General features: G+C 36.5%; 1 protein-coding gene and 1 long non-coding RNA gene across 3 annotated transcripts in view; one reads left to right on the forward strand and one right to left on the reverse strand.

The window, feature by feature from the left end:
• LOC145678867 (uncharacterized) overlaps positions 1 to 16,779 on the forward strand; it is a 541,133-nt gene extending 524,354 nt beyond the window's left edge. For both annotated transcript variants that reach the window (XR_014130459.1, XR_014130458.1), the window contains exon 6: positions 15,291 to 16,779. This is a non-coding gene — a long non-coding RNA (uncharacterized LOC145678867). The remainder of the gene's footprint in view (positions 1 to 15,290) is intronic.
• Positions 1 to 20,928, reverse strand: part of LOC145678863 (homeotic protein ultrabithorax-like) — a 755,760-nt gene that overhangs the window by 259,716 nt on the left and 475,116 nt on the right. The gene's annotated exons all lie outside the window — the stretch shown is intronic.

The raw sequence follows: 20,928 nt of genomic DNA on the forward strand, positions 1-20,928 counted from the left end.
ACCTGTGGTACGCTACCCAGGAATAAATGCAGAAAAAAAGATATTTATTTTGTATCAGAGAGGGGATACTGTGGGCCATTTCCAGCCCATTAAGAATATTACTTCCTTTATGGGTAAGACAAGTTTTTGCTTTTCGTGCTTGGAAGGATTTTATGAAACACGTGCGGCTCACCAATGTCAGATGAGATGTTCGTACTGTGAACATTTTCATGGTAAAGAAACTAACGCGAAACTAGTACATTGTACACAATGTAATAGAAACTTTCCTGAAGGCATTTGCTTTACTAACCATTTAACACTAAATAAAGTAAAGAAATCCACATGTGATTACGTAAAATTGTGTAACGCATGTGGTGTAATTTACGATGTGAGAAAAAGAAAATCTCCTCATGTATGCGGCGACTATTATTGTAGTCTTTGTAAAGTGCACGTAACTGTTGGCCATCGATGTTTCGTTCAAAAGTGTAAACTAAAACGCACTGAACGATTTTTGTACATTATATTTGATGTGGAAACCATGCTTTTAGCACCAAATGAGAAAGGTGAAAAGGAGCATGCCGTAAATTTATGTTGTTGTTTGAATGTATGTTTCCACTGCATAAATACAGGAGTAGATAGTTTGTGTTTCAAGTGCGGGGATAAAATATCCGGGAACCGTATGTTTTCTTTCACATCCATGGAGGCGTTTATTGAACATGTGCTTATGGAAAGGCCAGAGTATCAGATTATTGTGGCACTTGCTCACAATAATTCGCGATATGATGGCCTATTTTGTGTGCGCACACTTATTGAGAAACAAAAAATAACCCCACATGTTCTTATGCACGGTCAAAAGATATTTCAAATTAGTATTAGTAATCGTTTTTATTTTCGGGACACTTTTCTTTATCTTGGTGTAAAATTATCCAAATTACCGAAAACCTTAGGATTGAATGTGGAATTGAAAAAAGGAGATTTTCCATACCTCTTTAATACAGAGGAACATCAAAATTATGTTGGAGAATGGCCGGCATTGCATTATTATGACCCAGACTCACGTAGTACGGCAGACCGGGCAGAACTTATGCTGTGGCATGAAGAGCGAGTACGGAATGGTGATATTTTTGATTTTCAGAAAGAATTGGTGGAGTACTGCCGGAACGATGTGCGTATATTGGCGGAGGCAGTAATTAAATTTACCTCCATGATTGAAGAGAAAACAAATGGTATTCAATGTTTTATTTCCAGCACGACGATCGCTAGTCTAGCAATGTTGACGTACCGGTGTCATCACCTGATTGAAAACACAATTCCAGTTATTCCTCCAAACGGGTTCCAACTTACTCAACAACAGAGTATTAAAGCATTAAAATGGTTGAAGTATATGGAACATGTAACAAAGAGATCTATTGTTACTTCGAATAATGCGTTGGAGGAACGGTTTGGCAGATATAAAGTCGATGGTTTTGACGCTAAAACAAACACTATATATCAGTTCATGGGATGTTACTGGCATTCCTGTAAAAGCTGTTATAAAGATAATAGAAATAGCATTTTATGCAAAGAAAATGGTGCGTACAACACTTTTGAAAAGAGATACGAACAAACAGTGCACTGCCGCAACTATTTGAAAAAATTAGGTTATAATTTAATAGAAATTTGGGAATGTGAATGGGATGCAATGGTAAAACGTGATAAACATATACAGAAGATCCTCGAACAACGGTGCAAACATATTCGTGATCCTCTCATTCCGAAATCTGCCTATCAAGGAGGTAGAACAGAAAATTTTAAGTTATATGTAGACTGTGCAGAGGACGAATACGTAGTTTACGTAGATGTCACCTCGCTTTATCCCGCAACAATGTGTAAACGAGGCATGCCTGTGAATGTACCTAAAGTACACAATGGCCCCAATTTCCCCAATGTGCGAAACATTCATGGACTTGTAAAATGCAGTGTTCTTCCACCCTCCGATTTATATTTTCCAATCCTCCCTTATGTTACGGGAGGAAGATTAATCTTTGGATTGTGTAAATCGTGCATGGATGAACAAAATGATGATGAATGTACGCACATAGATCTTGAACGTATCATTACAGGTACGTTTTGTACCCCCGAACTGCACAAAGCATTAGACAATGGGTATGAGCTAATTGAAATTCATGAAATATGGGAGTTTGATTTATTAGTCCCGGAAAAAGATGTTTGTGAAGGATTATTTGGGTCATATGTGAAATCCTTTTTACAAATGAAACAAGAAGCTTCAGGCTTTCCTGCAGAATGCACTACAAAAGAAGAGCAGGAAAAGTACATTCAAGAATATTTCAGGCATGAGGGAATACAGTTAAATTATGAGAACATAGAATATAATCCAGGCCTGCGCAGTACAGCGAAACTGTTTTTGAATTCACTGTACGGGAAATGGGGACAAAGAACAGACCTTTCACAGTGCACAATGGTTGATACAGCAGAGGATTTTTTTAAAAATTTTAACAGATCCTAAATATGAAATTCAAGCTGTAACACCAGTTGGTGAAACTCATTTAATTGTTCAATATAAAGACTGTGAGAGTGAAAATATCCCATTAGCATTTTCAAATGTTGTGCTGGCAGCATTTATAACATCATGGGCACGACTGTGGCTGTATGATCTACTAACAAGTGTTGGAGAACAGAATGTAATCTATTGCGATACGGACAGTATCATGTTTATACAAAGAAAAGATGAGCAACTACCATTAAAATTAAGTTCGTATTTGGGTGGGTTAACAAATGAAGTTCCCGAAGGTTGGGAAATACGTAAAGTAATAGCATTAGGTGCAAAGAATTACGCCTACGCTTTACGCAATGCTAGTGGGGAAATGAAATATGTCTATAAAATACGTGGAATAACATTAAATCACAGAACAAGTGATAAAATTAATTTTGATAGTTTTTATGATTTAGTGACGGGGAATCGGGAGGCAACTGTAATCGAAATGCCATCCAAAATTGTTCGGAAACCAGATTTGCGCATCTTTTCTCGAAGAGAACTAAAGACACATCGAATGGTGACCAGTAAACGCAGACGAATAGACGCTGACATTGTGACTAACGTACCAAGAAGTGTTACTGTTCCGTATGGCTATAGATCTCATAAATGATTGGCCAGAGACTCATTTTTTGGGAATAAAAAGCAGAGTTTCTATCACATTGTGTCATTTGCAACGAAGATGTTACGTTTTAAACATCCGTGCACTATTCTTATAGCTGGTCCTTCCCGTGCTGGTAAAACTCACTTTGTGAATCGATTAATCAAAGAAAGAAATGATATGTTTAATGTTTCCTTTAAAGAAATTATATGGTGTTATGGCGCAGTTATACCAAACTTGGACGTTGATGCAAAAATACGTTTTCTGGAAGGAATCCCCGATATAAATACTTTTGATATAAGTGAAAATTCATTACTCATATTAGATGATTTAATGTCAGAAACAAATGACGATGTGGCCAAATTATTTACCAAGTACGCTCACCACAAGAAATTAACCGTAATATTTATTGTTCAAAATTTATTTCCAAAAAACCGGCATGCTCGAGATATTAGTTTAAATGCACATTATATAGTGGTATTTAAGAATCCACGTGATAAGTTACAAATTGAATATTTAGCAAGACAAATTATGCCTCGTGAAAGCAAACAACTCGTGAATGTCTTTGAGGAAATTACACAAAAACCACACACGTATTTATTGTTTGACCTTACACAAGAAACACATGATGCCCTACGACTGAGAACAAATATATTTCCCGGAGAAATAATGCATGTGTACAGTAGTGTTAAAAACGCGGCCACACCGTTTTATGTTTAGTTAGCATCAAGATGTTGAAGGTAAAACATCATTATAATACGCTCTGCACGCTTGCGAAATGCAAGCCATCCGATCGGAAAGTTATTCTTCAAAACGCACCGGGTGATTTGATTCGTACCATATCACAAGTAGCAAAAAATACTATAAAAGGAAATATCCCCATATCATTAATTCAGAAGCAAAGGCTCCGTAGACATAAGAAGATCTTACGTGCTCTCTCCTCAAAACTTTCTCTTAAAAAGAAAAAGAAATTATTACTACAGAAAGGTGGTGCATTACTTCCATTAATTCTCGGGCCACTCATTGGTGCCTTAGCCTCAACAGTTTTTGGAAGATAACATGTCGGAATTACGTAAAATGCTATTAGTTCCAGAAAATGCACTTCATAGAATCCAATCTAATTTAAAGACGCATGAAGCATATCAATCAAGACTAGATAAAGATATGAGCGAAATCTTACATCGTACAGATTTGAGTAGAGAACAAAAATGGAAATTGTATCAGCAAGTATTACATCAATATTTACATTATAAATCGGGTCCCACACCGGAAAATCCTATTGCCTTACCCATTGTTGACTCAGAAAATGCAAGTAGTCGTACAGATAGTGGTATTTTAACTCTTGTACCCGACATATTACAATCAGTACCAAAAACACTTCGAAGGAAAACGGATTTATTACTTAAACAACTCATTAATTCACAGAAAATCTCGTGGGATCAAACAGGTACAGTAGCTATCAATGGAAATATCATTCCCGGTTCCAATATTATCGATTTAGTAAATGATGTCGTTCGTACACGGAAATATTCAACACAACCAGTAGGATTACAGCCATTTAAAACGTTATTGGATGATATTAATGTTCCTCGGGAATTTATTAGTTCACGTACACCAGGACCGCCTTCACCTGCTTTTACAACCCCGAAAGTGACTGGCAGTAAAATTCGAAAACGGCATTCTTCTTCGACTGCAGTATCTCCCGCAATTGCAGCTAACGTATTTCGGTATTGGAAAGAATATAAAATGTAAATAAGAAATGACAAAATTATCAAAAATCTATTACAAGTATTCAGATCCTGCATCTTTATCCAGTGTTAGTACATTAGAACGTAAAACAAAATTACCCCGAGAGAAAATTAAAAAGTGGTTAGCATCACAAGATGCATATACAATGCACGCTCCAATACGAAAAACATGTCCACGGAAACAATATTATGTTAGTGGTCCTAATGAAACATTACAATGCGATTTGGCGGACATGCAAAATATTGCAAAGTATAATGACGGATATCGCTATATTTTATGTGCAATTGACATTTTTTCACGATACTTGTATTGCATTCCTGTGAAAACAAAGAAAGGGCCTGAAATGGCTAATGCAATAACTTCAATTTTAAACCAAGTGCCATTACTGGTTCACGTTCAAACTGATTTAGGGTCAGAATTTTATAATCGCCATGTAAAGAAAGTGTTTAAAGATTTTGGGATTAATCATTATAGTGTACATTCGGAAATGAAATGTGCGTTAGTAGAAAGAGTAATTCGTACCATTAAAAGTAAAATATATCGTTATTTTACTGCAGAAAATACGTATCGGTACATTGATGTGTTGGATCAAATTGTACACAATTATAATCATAGTTATCATTCAACTATTAAAATGGCACCCGCAGAAGTAAATGATTCAAATATCAATCAGGTGTGGAATACGCTGTACGGAAAGACTGTACATAAGAAGAAATTAACTTGTAAATTTCAAGCAGGAGATTATGTTCGTATTACTAAATATAAACATAAGCTTGAAAAAGGATATTTGCCAAATTGGTCTCAAGAAATATTTCTCGTTGATAAATGTATAAAATCAAATCCTGTAACTTATAAATTAAAAGACTGGAATGATGATGAAATTAAAGGAATATTTTATGCTGAAGAATTACAAAAAATATTTCTAAGCTCAAACAAAACCTATTTAATTGAAAAAGTTCTTCAACGTAAGAAGGGGTGGGTTTTCGTAAAATGGTTAGGCTACCCAGAAAGTATGAATTCGTGGATTCGAGTATCTAGTATTCAGTCTGCATAATGAATTCGTCATTGAAACACGGTTTTTACGTGACGTTACCTTCCAATGCAAGTAGTACACTTTTTGATAATACAACATCCTCATTTCGAGTAAAACTTGCAAGGGCCATAGATTTAACGGACGGAGAGTGGGTTGTGGGCTTAACACAAATTAATATACCGTGGAGTTTTTATAATGTTGGTCCGGGTGAACAAATTACAATCGATACATTTATTGATGGTGAATATATTCGATATCCTGTTAAAGTAACGGAGGGATATTATGCATCCATTAAAGCCATCTTAAATCTAATTCCCGAGAAAGTACGTATAATAAAATATAATTATTTTAAGAATCAAGTGTATATTCAACATTCCTTCCGGTCACGTGATCGGTGTATTCTAGACTTAACAAAAGGTTTACAACATATACTCGGTTTTATGAATGAAAATTCAAATTTTTATAATTCAGTGGTGTATATAAAAGATCAACATAGGGAACAATTTCTGGCTCCTCAGGGAAAATATCCCTGTAACCTTGATTATAATATTCCAACAGAAGTTAACGTATGTGTGGATATTGTAAAACAACAAGAAGAAATTGGACCTTTACTTCGTAAAATTAGTATATTTTACGAGCTGTATGGACGAATCAAAAATATTTTATTTCATAACCCGCAGTACGTGAAAGTTGAAAAGAAATATTTTGATACGATAGAAGTAAACTTAAAAGATGAACTCGGTATAAACTTACCATTTCGTTTTGGAACTTCGAACTTGACACTTCACTTTAAAGGAAAATGATTTCTGAAAGCATTGAAGACAGTTTCTACATTACACTGGTTTCAAATGCAAGTACAGACGTTTATCCTAAAAATAGTCCAACCCATTTCATTAATAATTTGAAAAATACTGTACGTTTAACAGATACGGATTGGTGTGTCGGATTAAGTGAAATACATATTCCTTTAACGTGTCATAATGTCACCGAAGATGAAAATATCGTTTGGTACAAATTAGAAGGTCATGAAATTATGAAAAGTAAAATTACTCCTGGATATTATGCAAACATTGAACACATACTGGAAGAGTTAAATAAAGTTTCAGAATTTATACGATTTAACGCTTCCAATATTATTCATGTTACTTCTGAACCAAACGTTGAATTTATAACACTTTCACCTACTTTGGCTATACAACTAGGTTTTCATGAAAAAAATGATCTCATTATTCAAAAACAGGGATTTAAACAACCATACTTAGATATTGGATATCCTTTTCAAATTTTTGTGTATACTGATCTTATTGAATATCAATTGGTGGGAGATACGCAAGCTCCTTTACTACGTATTGCAACTGTTGGCAATATGACTTATGGAAAAGTTCAAACGTTACGATATCAAGATATTCACTATATACCACTCTCTAAATTTTGCTTTAACAGTGTTGAAATACTACTAAAGGACCACGCAGGACGAAATTTACCATTTCGTTCCAGGACATTGACAGTGACACTTCATTTTAAACGTTCTCCTGGAAAATGAAAAAGCAACATACGTATTATCAGCGGGGACGTGGCCTTCCCTTCTTTTCAGGTCCAGTTTATCAACGGGGTCATGGGATTGGTAGTTTCTTTAAAGGTTTATTTCGTTTTGCATTGCCTTTATTAAAACAAGGTGCCAAAGCTGTAGGCCGGCAAGCGTTACAAACAGGAATACAAGTTGCAGGTGATGTACTAGAAGACCGTCCATTTAAAGAATCCGTTCGTGCTCGCGTAGAAGAAGCTGGAGAAACATTAAAAACTAAAGCTGCAAATAAACTTAGTCAGTTGTTAACCGGTAGTGGTAAGAGACGTCCACGAAAACGTAAGGCTCCTGCTATTGTACAATTCGGCCCTCCGGTCAAACGTAATCGAAAATATTCCGGTGATATATTTAGTTAATCATGACTTTACTCAGTGGAAGTAGTCCTGAATGTTGTACAAGTGAACTTGATTTGTTTACTATTCCAATGACTCAAACTGCTATTGAGTCATCTTCCACTGTTGAATATCGTCCGGTTTCTACTTTATCGTCAGAAGGACCAATTGAATTTGTTGTACCTGGTGAAACTGGTGATTTTATTCACACTGCATACTTGTATCTCTATGTAAAATGTAAAATTACAAAAAACGATAATACAAATTTAGTTGCGGCGGATATTGTTGCACCTGTAAATAATTTTCTTCATTCGTTATTTAGTCAAGTTGATGTTTTATTAAACGATAAATTAATTAGTTCATCATCTGGTTCATATCCGTACCGTGCTTATATCGAAACATTATTAAATTATGGTAGTGATGCCGCTCGAACCCATTTAACTGGGGGATTATGGTATAAAGATACTGCAAACCAATTTAATGTATTAGGTAATGCAAATACTGGATTTACAAATCGTGCCCAGTATGTTAGAAATAGTGCATCATTCGATATGTATGGCCGTATCCATGCTGATATTGCCGGTGTGGGATGTATGCTTCCTAATAAAGTAAGCTTACGTGTAAAATTACATCGTACAAAAGATACGTTTTGTTTAATGTCTGCTGAAAATACAGCATATAAAGTCAAACTTGAAGACGTAACACTTCACGTGCGGCGTCTAGATATTGCTGCCGACTTAGCTATGCAAATCAATGCTGGCATGGAACACATTCCGGCCAGCATACCTCTTACTCGTGTTGAAACTCGTACCTATACCATTCCCGCAGAAGTAAGTTCATATAATCTCGATAATTTATTTTTGGGTAAAGTACCAAAAGGTGTTGTTATATGTTTTGTATCAAACGCTGCATTTAATGGTCAACCACATGTAAATCCTTTTGAATTTCAACATTTTAACGTTAACAAACTGCAATTACAAGTTGGTTCAAAATCATTTCCACCGACACCCCTCACTCCTAATTTTGAAAATGGATTATATGTTCAAACATATTCCACTCTGTTTTCCGGTACCGGTATATATTATCAAGATCATTCACATACAATTTCCCGTGAAGAATTTCGACATGGATACACTTTGTACCCGTTCATTCTATCTCCAACAGGAACATTAGATGATTCTACGTGGGATGTCATACGTGATTCCCCTGTCAATTTAAAATTATCATTTTCTCAACCTCTACAAAATTCCATTACATGTATTGTGTACGCTCAATTTTACTCTCTCATTCAAATCGATAAAGACAGGAATGTATATACTGATCATACAATGTAAAATTTCGTCATTTGAGTGCCATGAGGGTTATTGTTCACTTCTCCGCGTTCAACGATAATGATGATCATATTATTATTAAGGAACTTGCAATTGTAAATCCTGATATCCCCTTTGTACAAAGCTGGATTTTTAAACCACCATATCCATTACATGAATTACGTGTGCCGCTCATACTTTCGAATAAACATCTAGTACAACATGATTATGGTATTGACTGGTACAATGGCGATGTAGATTACTCATTGTTACCTACTATATTGAAACAATATTGTGCTAATACCTGTACCTTGTATACTTATGGTAAAACACGTCAGGACTATCTGCAGCAACTATTGGAACGGACTGTTGTGAATTTAGAAGATTTACAGTGCCCAAAAGCGTCTTCCTTGGGATTTCATGTTTACTCTTGTGCTTATTTAAAACATAGATTTGGACAATTTAAGTGTTGTGTGCGTGAAGCTTTATTATATGCCGAATACTTAAAAGTCTATGGTTATGTTTTATACGTAAATCCAAATAGTGCAACGTATGTTCCATCAAAAATAAAACAAGAGGAGGAAAGTAAGGATGAAATAGACTAATAAACATGTATAGTGATCAATTATTACAAGTGTTACTAAAGGACTGTATTACCGGTGCAAATGTGACTGGAATTTATCCCATTGATCGTTTACCTATACTTGTTCAACACCCTGTAGGACTGATTATTAATTTGGACAAGTCTGATTTACCTGGTAGCCATTGGGTAGCGATCTATATCAATAACAATAAACATGGATACTATTTTGATTCTCTGGCACAAGGTGTGCCTAAACTAATTCAACAGTTCCTACAAAGGAATTGTAAACTCTACTTTGTAAATACTGTACAAGTTCAAGATAATCATTCTATCATGTGTGGATATTTTGTATTATATTTTCTGTATTATATGATACGTGGTGTTTCATTTGACAAATGTATTGCAATGTTTAATCATAAAAAATTAAAAAATAATGATAAGTTTGTCAAAAAACATGTAGAAAACATAATGAAAAAGAAAAAAAGTAGATGTTTGTAGATTTTTTTTAGAAATAAAAAAATACCAATTTTTTAAACTTTTATATTTTTATTTCTCCATAAAATATATCTTCCTTACAATAGTTTTAAGATTACAATGAAAACATTAAACTTGCTATGCCCTTAGTAAGGGTTGTGGATCGCTCATTTTTCCACCAATAATTCAATTGTTGTGCATTTCGATATGCACATGCCGATTTTGATTCTACTTGCTTATGAAATGAACAAATTTCATTACAAACGGTACCTTGTAATTCTGTTAATGGTGGACAACCTTTTCTTTCAAGATCCACAACGTTTGCTAACGCAAAGATTTTCTTTATCCAAATGGCTTTTTTCCCCACCTTTACAAAGGAAAGTTGCATCTTATGCACAAAAATCATACATAATATTCCGAATATGTGATACGAGATAGCCAGTCTTACTAGACCATGACAAGCCATGCAAGTGGTTTGTAAGCCAATCGATTTGTTTTTGGCAACCTATTGGTAAATCGTTAAATTCGCATGGTACTTTTACTAAACAATGAAAATTTAAAGTATCATCACACGCAGTAAGACAAAATTCACGTATCACAAATTCATTCGGGGAAATCTTAAATCCCTGTATGTCTACAATATACATTTTATGGCAAACTGAAATTTCACACGAACGTTCCATGACAACTGGAATAAGTTGTCCAATAAATTCAGTATTTTTTAAACATTCACCAGTTTTTAACATAAAGTTTGTGATTGAAATTTCACGATGCCGTTCATGAAAAATTTCAAAGAGTTCTACTAAAGTCTTATCATTCAACAAGTGCTTTTCAAGAAAAGTTCCAGGATTATGCTGCATACCACTTATTCCATTTGAGCGTAAGTATACAGTTATCGTTTCTAACACACAATTTTCACTAATGTTTTGTCCACAATTCTCACTATCACAATACATGATTACTAATAAAAGGAAATCAAACAATTAAACAATTTACCATATGTCCACGTATTTCCCATAATCCTTTTCTAGTAAAATTTTTAATAAAATGGGTCTATATTCAAAGTCCCACACAAGATCTCGGAAACGTTCAATGAAATTCCATATCATCGCAAAAGGCTGTCCATGCTTTTTTCTGTAAATTGATAATAATTCTTCACGAACTTCAAATTTCGTTACAGCATCTATAGCTTTCCGTTCAAGAGATTCCGTATCCAACACCAAACAATCATGTGTCCATTGACTGCCGTCTCCGAACCCGCAAGCAAAACAAATACATATATCGTCTGGTTTCCAGTATATTATACAGTCTTTTATACAATCCAATGATGTACGTTCCACAGTACACTCACATGGCAAATTCAAAAATTCTTCCAACTCCCAATTCTCCACCGGGGAATTACTCACTGTTGGTGAAGGTGTAGGGGGATATTCTTCTATTTCATGATCCACATCAAGTAACGGGAAAACTTCTGTTTCCAGTGGCGGAGGTTGCGGGCTTACCACCGGTTGGGATGTCCCCGATAAAGACGTCAATACATCGGAGTTGGCCGGGGTAACTTCTGTTTCCAGTGGCGGAGGTTGCGGGCTCACCACCGGTTGGGATGAAAATTCTGTTCCCGGTAATACATCCAAGTTGGCCGGGGTAACTTCTGTTTCCAATGGCGGAAAGTGCGGGCTCACCACCGGTTGGGATGAAACTTCTGTTCCCGGTAATACATCCAAGTTGGCCGGGGTAACTTCTGTTTCCAGTGGCGGAAGTTGCGGGCTCACCACCGGTTGGGATAAAACCTCTGTTCCCGGCAAAGATGATGATTCTGAGAGATCACTTTCACCTCTTGTACTAAAATTCAAAGGTTTCGGTAAATCCATGCTTTAAAACCAGTCTATAACTACTTTTCATTAAAAACACTGGATATTTAATATGCTTCGTCCATCACGTGATATCCCATTCCAACGATCCAAATTTCTAGAATGTTCTCCAGCAGCAGCTGTCGCGTTACATGTGCTGCATATTAATGAATTACCTTGTTCTACGTGTGTGATCTGCATATTTTATTTCCGAATGGTCTTTTCTGTATTCTGCTTGTCCAATTAACATTTCTTTTAACCGGAAACATTTATTATATGTCATGCTACCTCCGGCCGCACCTGCATACATTATGTGTCATTAGTATGCGTAAAAGGGTGTATCCATTTTTTCAAACGTGCATTAGGAACTGCTAAAATGTCAAAAAAGTAAACACTCATGAATATTTATGAGTGACGATAGTTATATTACATACTACTTACGTGGGTTTTCTTGGGGTACTCCTGCTTCCTTCCACATTCTCATTCCACCAATTCTTCCATCATCATTCATTTGCCTTAATCAACTGTCTCCCTTATGCTGAAGGGCATAAATCGTGGGACGTTAAACTGGAATATTTCATTTTCTTTGAATGGTACACATACAGGGTGAGCATAAAGTCTTGCCCTGATTACAAAAATTTATTACAGAAGAACCGTTTGACAATATTGTAAATACTGGTCAGTTACATAGGTTAGTATTACAAGTTTTTTTAAAGACCACGTACGTTACTTATGTTACTGATAGGCGATTTGCTTTCGTGATACCACAGCACGCATTGCTCTTCCTCCTGCTTCGATGCCATTTCGCTAACTAACACACGCGCGCCAGGTCACTCTTGGGCAATACTAGTGCCATCTATTGGTTTTTAAGGTTGGTTTAAAGGGACAAGTTTTGCCGATAGGTAGCACTACAGTCTTCGTATCTCTCCCATGTATTTTTTATCTTTTACGAAAATTCACGATTTCTCTTATAAATTTCCACCTACAGACTTCAAATTTTTAAAAAAGGGACTTCATAATCTATCGAAGGCAATAGTCCGTGCCGATTCTTTATTTAGAATTTTCTTCATTGTTGAAATAGCTTGATTGTTGAAATGGATATCCAAACCTTTAACAATGGAACAGTTTCAACAATGTAGAAAATTCTAAATAAAAAATCGGCACGGATTGTTCCCTTTAATAGGTTATGAAGTTCCTTCTCTAAAAATTTGAAGTCTCTAGGTTGAAATTTATAAAAGAAATTGTAAATTTTCATGAAAGGTAAAAAATACATGGGAGAGATACGAAGACTGTAGTGACATCTATCGGCAAAACTTGTCCTTTTACACTAACCTTAAAAAAACTTGTAATACTAACCTATGCAACGGACCAGAATTTACATTATTCTGTCCAACGGTTATTCCGTAATAAATTTTTATAATCAGGGCAGAACTTTATGTCACGGTGTATATGAGAAGCTCAAGATATGGCCATTCAGTCATAATCACAGCATAGACAGATGTATTCACTGTTAAACATATGAACATATGTACTCACATCCTTAGAAAAAGGTGAGTTTTTACTATCATTTTAGGTGTAGCGGAACAGCAATCAGCAGGGAAAAATTCCTGTTAAGAAAGCCGTATTACTACAGATAAGAAATTTCAGAGAAATAGATTGAAGACTTTTAGGGTTGACATGAATTCACCTTACATTCATACGTTCAAACTTGTTCAAAATATCTTGGCCACCATCTTGCTTCTTCGAAACCAGTTCGGTTTTCACGAGGCCCGTTATCGGTTTTCTCCAAAACTGGTTCGGTTTTTCAGTGAATCCGGTTTCGGTTTTCTTTAAAACCGGTTCATAGTTTTTCATCGAAACTGGTTTCAATTTTTCCAAGGCTGGTTTTATTTCTGACCAGAATAGTTTCGTTGTTCTCTGGAAACTAACTCCGTTTCCACAGAAATAGTTAGAACAGAAACCGAAATCGATATGCTTAGAAATCAATATGTTTAAAAACGAAACTCTATTTGTTGTAAACGAAATTCTACTCTGGTGAGAAACCGAACCGGGTTTTGGAGAAAACCAAAAACGGCTTCGGCGAAAAACCGAATCGGTTTTTGGAGAAAACCAAAACCGATTTTGGAGAAAACAAAAATGTCGGTTTTTCGGATTTCGGTTCTTCTAGAAACCGGTTCGCTCATCCCTAATCTCAACTGGCCAAAGGATTAAGAGTAGGATTTATATTTCTGGGCTTTCGGCATCTATGGCCATGTTAGCCCGTCACGTATGAAGAATGACGTCCCTTGGCTAGGCCCGCAACCAAAGGGGGGCTAGAGGGGCCTGGCACCTCTAAACTTTCCATGTCCCCTCCAAACCTTAATACAAAAACACAATTTAGATATTTGTATGAGATTTTCAATGACTTGGCCCTCCTAACATATTCATGCCCCCACAAACCTCTTTGGCTGGTTTCGGGGCTACCCTCGACCATCGCACTATCCGATTTTAGGAACGGAAGAAAGGAAGCTACCTGGGACCCATATTAGGTATCATTCCGGCATTCGTCTGGTGTGAATGAGGAAAATCCAGGAAAGCCTAGCTCAGGATGACTAGTATGAAAAAGCTTTTACACTTTCTCGATCGAATGTCCCCACCAGGAATCGAATCAGGGACAATTAACTAAAGAAAAGCGACACTTGTTTGCTATATTTACGTCATTCTCTCTCAGATCTACTACAATCAAAATCAAAGCGTATAAGTTTCTACAACCCTATATATTGTTGACAACATATATATTGATTCCATACACACTTATAGAGTTAACAAATAATATTCCAGTGAAACCTCCTTACATTTTGGTTTTGATCGCCCCCGGACAAAATTTTCTGGAAGAAAGCCTGATGACACGGGTGGCCACTGTGGGGAAGCGACTTAAAATAAACAAGTACTCTGGCTTGACATAGCTCTTCGAACGTCGAAACGCCACTGATTTGTAATTCGAAATAACGTTTTCGATTGATAGAGTATAAAGTAAGTCTCGTATGTCTTGAAACCTTAAAAAAGAATGGTCAATAAGAAATGAAAAAAAGATTCACTCACAATTACGTCCATACATACCCGAAGGAGTGGGAGGGATCTAACGCACACGAGCAAAAAAGAATTAGATCTTCCTTCATCCATGTTTCATGAACTGGCCTATCTCCATTGCACCTCTCTACCTCTAGTGCTGGCCGTTCCTTAATTCTGATTTACATTGTGTTTTTTTTTCTTCCATTCTAGGAAGGGTCAAGCTTCTTTTGGAATTGGAAGTACCCCATCCATCCACTTTTTTCCTCTGGAGAAGAAGCGACAGAAGGAGGAATAAGATTGTCGGACAGACTTGATGCTGGAAGAAGCAAGATGGATTGCGGAAGTCATTAGCACAGACCCTGATGGAAGTGAAATCTGAGAAATACAAGCTGCTGGATGGGTCAAGCAAAAAAGACCGCCTCTTTTTTTATTTTTTTTTAATGTTTGGAGACAAGGAAGAGGAGGGTGAATTGATGAGCAGACCAGAAAGATTATGGAATCCTCAATTCTTATAGATTTTACACGCTTAGTGCAGATGTACTTGAAAATGAAATGAAAAATGAAATCTTTAAGAGGTCTCATCACGGCGAAATTAGAATACCGCTAATTTTACAGTAATTATGTGATATCTTCAAATAGATAAAAGATAATTGAAATAAACAAGAGCGCCCTAGACAATATTGTTTTGCATGAGATACCGTTATCATAAATAACCTAGTCGCTTTCCGTTTTCAGCCGTTTAGAAACACGAAAATAAATGCCGATTTTCAAAATGGCTCGAAATCGAAATCAGATAAGTGAGTTGTGATAACGGTATCTCATGTAAAATGATACTGTCTAGGGCGCTCTTGTTCCACATTTCAATTATCTTTTATCTGTTTGAAGATATCACATAATTACTGTAAAATTAGCGGTATTTTAATTTCGCCGGGATGATGCCTCTTAAGTTTTACGTCCCAAGGTTATACAAGCTAGGCTAAACGAGACGGTGAGGATGAGAACAGAAGGAAATGGTAGAATGAAGAAAGTGGGAGGAAACTGGAAAACCCCGAGAAAACCCACGCACACGGTGATTGTCCACCACAAAGTTCACAAAGTGATTTTTCACTACAAAACCTACTTGGAGGAGCTGGAGTCGAACCAAGGACTCCATGCATCTAACACTGAGCCACCTTGTCGCCTTCCAGATGTGGTGTGATTGATACATCAGCAGTAATTGATTCTTATTTATTGTAGTTAGTACATCCTAAAAATTGGGTGGCACAGGTAATCGAACCTAGGAACCTAGAAACAAATTTATGAAGTTAGCTCTCTTGAACCATAATATCCCCTTCACTTACCTTTATCCTTAGAGTAGGGGGCAATATGGTTCAGTGGTAGAGTGTCTACCTCTTATGCGTGGGGCCTCTGGTTCGATCCCCGTCCAAGAAAGTTTGTGGTGGACACTATCGTGTCCATGGGTTTTCTCGTTGTACTCTGGTTTCCTCCCACATATTCATTCCACCAATTCTTCCATCATCATTCGCTTGCCTTAACCGTTGTCTCCCTTAGCCTAAAGGACATAACGTGGGACGTTAAACTAAAAGATTTCATTTCATTTGTAAATATGCAACGAATACTGCCTTATTTCACAGGTAAGCTAGATAAGCAGCAAAAGGTTTTATTTCATAGTTCATCAAAATAAATAATAAACACCATCTTATTTCATACATAATCAAGATACGTAACGATCACTGTCGTACTTCACAGATAATAAATGTGTGCACCGGAAGCTGCCTTATTTCACATATAATCCAGATAAGCTGCAACAAATACTGCCTTTATTTTATAGATAATCAAGATAAGCAACGAATACTGACATAATTCGCAGATAACAAAGGTAAGTAACGAAAGCTGAATTATTTCACAAATAATCCAGAGAAGCACCAATGAATACATAACAGCAATGAACACTTGTCCTTATTTCATAGATAATACAGATAAAGCAACGGCTGTTGAACTGTGACTTCAAATAGTTTATAGAATTGTCACACAGATGGCACTAGTGTAAAACCCAAGTTATAACGATTGCTAATTTGGGATACCGACAGAAAACTTATTTATTCTTCAAAGCTTAATTGTTTCGATATTTTGAAAAGCAAGTTTACAAAATTCAAAATTAGAATAAATTCTCAGAATAGTACTATTTGAGAAGTATAATCTCTCATTAGTGTCATCTGTACGACAATTCTTTCAAACACCTGAGTTCTGCAAATAGTTGTGGTGTATCTGATTTGTCTATGTTTATATCCAGGTATATGTATTAATTTATAACAACCGTTATGGTCTGTAGGTTTATACCAATAACCATTAGCTTCTTTGAATGAGAACCACGACAACCTTATAGACTCGCCTCGCCATACAAATGTACAGTGTGATTGTCGCACGGAGCATTCACCTAAGAATGTATGTAGAAGGTAAAGATTCCCATAATGCACTATGCATTTCCCCTGCCTGGACACTAGACCGTGTGCTATCACCACTAGCAATGTTGCTGGTTTGTTTATCAGGTTAGAGACTTAACATTTAAAACAGAAATGACAGGAATACATCCAAACTCATCGGGTTTGAATGGAAAGTGTAACATAAGAACGATTTCAATTTCAGTGGAATAGCGCATCCCATTGAACTGTCGATCCACGACGCCTTCGATTCGATGTTTGAAATAGTATTCAAGAGTGCAGTTTAGGAGCAGTTGAGGTAATGGAACGTGAACAAGCAAGCAGGAAACATGAGTGTCACTGCGCCTTGCCTAATGTTAAGGGATTCAACACGAACATACGACTGCATTCGAAAGGAAATGTATAATCGGCTACGAGAAGGTGGTCGCAAAATTGTTGTTTGCGTACTCGCTAGTGATGTGTGTGTGAGGGGGAAAGTAATGGACAGAACAGAATTGTATGCAGCGATAATTGCGCAGTGGACCAAGCAATCTGACCACACAACGGTATGGCATATATATATCTTGTCCACATGACCGTAACAGGCCGTACAACATTCTTCACAGCGTGTGCTTGACACTGGAACATAACAGATGTGAACTTGCCTAAACCGACAATTCGAATGAACACTGGATTGGCGGAAAGTATACATTTGAGACGGATTGAATTGATCCAAAGCCTCAGGCTATAATAGAAGAGTGAACACTGTAGCTGTCGTCCTTAGTGGCTGATACGTTGGAGAACGAGTATCGCTTCAACCGATGCTACAGTGAAGGACGTTACTATAGGAGAGCACTCTGCCAGCATGAGTTGCCGATAGCCATAAAGGCCGAAAGCTGATCCCGGGTACTGCGCATTGAGAGCAACATCATCAGAGTTCTAGAGATCATGATTCATCTCTCTTTCAGACAACTCCGGACTCCTCATTTCAGAAGGGCAATGACTAATCACATGAATCTTGGAATGTGTAAGCCTTCTTCAAAACAAATAACCAATACATCTGTTTTCCTGGATGCACAGTCACCTGACACGGCGCGCATTGATCATGCGTGAGGTATAAGATATGGTTTGACGGCACGTTGTTCATAACGATTTCCCAGGGTAGCGGTTTCAACCTTTTCGAGCCTAACGCCCCGCGGTGTGAATGCGATTATCCTGAGCATCCCCCGCCACAATTCACCCTTGCAGAAAGCTGAACGTAAAACTTGGGTGAAGCAGTCTAAGAACCAGGAAAAAGCTTCAATTCTTAAAGTCAGGCTTTGTAAAATAAAATTTTGTTTTTAGTTCTGTAATTTGTCTTATATTAGGCATCTTTTTCCTTAGATTCCTTTCTAGCATTTCCATCAAACGTCCTCTGGATAGTGTGTATCATCCCTCTCTGTTTCAGCGGTCTCTTTCATAACGAGAATCCCCACGTTGAGAGCCAGTGCTCCAAGGAACAATGTTGATATCGTGTGGATTCACATATAAGCAACGTGACAGATGATTTCTCCGTAATACATTCAATGCCTATTTGATTCGATACCACGACATACAAAGGCTCTGATTGGAGGACGTGGAGGCTTTGCACAATAATGATTTATCAAGGTTAGATATATTATACTCTACAGTTTTCAAACTGTAATCATTTCTGTACAGTCATGCAACGGAACTAAAGCCTGTGACAAACATCTTGGCATTTCAGCTAAACGACTAAAATGCAAGCTCTGGCGCGACGTTGCCAAGTGGTAAAGGGGTGTGGCTATAGCTAAGCAGACAAACTACAGCGCGATCAGGTGACAGGAGATAGAAGTGGATGTTTACAAAATAAACGTGGCAATACCGCTGGCCCCTCATTTGCTAGCAGCATTTAAAGAGAACTTGGAGCGCCGCCTTCAAATGCTAAGATGTTTGTCACACCGTTTAAATTTTATTCCAATCACAAGTGTCTCCCTTGTGTTGCAACTTTCATAACAGCAGTGTAAATATAGCAGTGGCGGCGTTACAGGGGACGAGGAAGAGTGACTGCCACCCCACCTCCTCCGCCCCATTTTTATATGTACGACCGGTGAATAATAATAATAATACTAAAACCATAATACTAATAATAATAATCAAAGCAAAACAAATGTTGTTACCTCACCTCCTTAAACTTTTCTTACCTCACATTTTGCCCCCCCCCCCCCGCTACTATTACTAGCCTAGCGCCGCCACTGAAATATAGGCTACTATCTTTCCAACAACTCGTAAGTGGCCATTGCAATATATTCGAAGTTATATGTACACCTTGTGTATAACTGTAAATGTATTTTTATATTCGTAACTTACTAATATAACTTACTAATGCAAATCGGAATCTTACATGTTTTTAAAAGTCAATATTATGAAGGATCACTGGCTACTTTTAGCAATTACGTTTCTCATTGAATTAAAACCTTTAAGAACAATACTCTTCTGAATAATAATAATAATAATAATAATAATAATAATAATAATAATAATAATAATAATAATAATAATAATAATAATAATAAAATTAAGAAACATTTTCAGATTTGGGATTTGGAATAGTGATAGTATGGTAAAACTACCTAAGATGGCCATGCACTTACGTTAGCCATATATTTTTTTTATAAATACTAAGTATGCAATTTAATACATAACTACTGTGTCGCTTATGCGTAAACTTGTGTATATGATAAACGTTTAAACAACATTTATTCCTGTTATGAAATCAATACTTATAACACTTTTTTTTAAAAAAAAAAAATCATATCTTTTAGTAAATCATATACTGAATAAAAGATTGTTTATTTGGTTACTTTCTTTGATTCCATAATTTATTTCCAATTTATGCCTTGATCCACTTTCATACGTACAGTTCATGGCAGTAATGTACAAATATATATGCCATAATGTTTTAGGTAGTTCAGTTGAAAAGAAAGGGGAAAAAATACTAGTGTCAAAGTTTGCAAGAGAAAACTTTATATCAAAAAGACTAATGAAAAAAAAGAACAAGAATTCTTTTTTAAAAGAATTTACTCGAAAAGAAAATTGGTATTACCTAAGTTTGTCCAAAGAGACGATGTGTGTGTTGTAGCTGGTATATATAGAGGAACGAGCATCTTATATTTACGACGTATTTGGGAATTGTGTGTGAAGATAGGAATACAGGAAAGGGTGGCGGAAGAAATACATCGTCTCTTTATATATATACACGTTGGTGTGTGTGTTGCCCCAACTTTCGCTGTTGCCCCACCTTACCCTATCTTGTGCCCAGTTTTCCAAAGTTATATTCGAGGTGATGGAGCTTTGTAAAAACTTCCAATTCTTCTATTTCTACCTTCCCAGCATCCTCTGTTTTCTCCTTTTTTTTCTTTTTTTAAGTC

Source organism: Thermobia domestica, chromosome 2, assembly GCF_964235325.1.
Source record: "Thermobia domestica chromosome 2, izTheDome1.hap1.1, whole genome shotgun sequence".
Classification (NCBI taxonomy): Eukaryota; Metazoa; Arthropoda; class Insecta; order Zygentoma; family Lepismatidae; genus Thermobia; species Thermobia domestica.